General features: G+C 42.9%; 1 protein-coding gene across 2 annotated transcripts in view; it reads left to right on the top strand.

Moving 5' to 3' along the window:
- The window catches only part of DSC1 (desmocollin 1), a 39,319-nt gene that overhangs the window by 33,260 nt on the left and 4,700 nt on the right, over positions 1-1,359 (top strand). The window lies entirely within an intron of this gene.

Raw genomic sequence — 1,359 nt, 5'->3', positions numbered from 1 at the left:
GAAACAGTGACAGACTTTATTTTCTTGGGCTCCAAAATCACTGCAGATGGTGACTGCAGCCATGAAATTAAAAGATGCTTGCTCCTTGGAAATAAAGCTATTACAAACCTAGACAGCATATTAAAAAGCAGAGACATTACTTTACTGACCAAAGTCTGTATAGTCAAAGCTATGGTTTTTCTAGCCATGTATGGATGTGAGAGTTGGACTATAAAGAAGACTGAGCGCTAAAGAATTGATGCCTTTGAACTGTGGTGTTGAGAGTCCCATGGACTGAAAGGAGATCAAAGCAGTCAATCCTAAAGGAAGTCAACCCCGAGTATTCATTGGAAGGACTGATGCTGAAGCTGAAGCTCCAATATTTTGGCCACCTGATGTGAAGAGCTGACTCATTGGAAAAGACCCTGATGCTGGGAAAAATGGAAGGCAGGAGGAGAAGGGGATGACAGAGTATAAGATGGTTGAATGGCATCACCAACTTGGTGGACATGAGTTTGAGCAAGCTCCAGGAGTTGGTGATGGACAGGAAAGCCTGGGGTGCTGCAGTCCATGTGGTAACAATGAGTCGGACACGACTGAGTGACTGAAATGAACTGAATATTTTTGAGCACTTACTATGCCAAACAGGGGCTTCCCTGGTAGCTCTGCTGGTAAAGAATCCACCTGCAATGTGGGAGACCTGGGTTTGATCCCTGGGTTAGGAAGATCCCTTGGAGGAGGGCATGGCAACACTATAACAAAGCATGACAAACTGAATGTAACTGAATTGAAATTTATTGTCTCACAGTTCAGAAGGCTAGACATTAGAGATTAGGTGTTGACAGAATCCTACTCCCTCTGAAGGTGCTAGGATTCTATTACAATTCTCCCTCCCAGCTTTCGGTAATTCTTTGGCTTATGACATCATTGACTGAGTCTTCATATGGCTTTGTGTATGTGTGTCTGTGTCCAACTTTCCCCTTTTGGATTAGAGACCCATCTTACTTGATTAGGACCTTGTCTTAATTTAACTAATTGCATCTAAAAATGACTCTATCTTCAAATAAGATCATATTCTGAGACACTTGAGGGTTAGGACTTTAACAATTGAATTGGGGTGGAGGATGTGATTTAACCTATAACACCTATGATATGAGTATTATTATTATCTTGATTTTACATATGGGGAATTAGAGAGGTACAGCAGGTAAGTGATTTGCCCATGTGAAAGTGAAAGTTGCTCAATCATGTCCGACTCTTTGCAACCCCATGAACTATGCAGTCCATGGGATTCTCCAGGCCAGAATACTGGAGTGGGTTGCCTTTCCCTTCTCCAGGGGATCTTCCCAACCCAGGGATGGAACCCAGGTCTCCCACATT

Source organism: Bison bison, unplaced genomic scaffold, assembly GCF_000754665.1.
Source record: "Bison bison bison isolate TAMUID 2011002044 unplaced genomic scaffold, Bison_UMD1.0 scf7180017864498, whole genome shotgun sequence".
NCBI classification, from domain to species: domain Eukaryota; kingdom Metazoa; phylum Chordata; class Mammalia; order Artiodactyla; family Bovidae; genus Bison; species Bison bison.
Note: the sequence above shows the minus strand (reverse complement) of the source record. Positions and strands in the feature narration are given on the sequence as shown.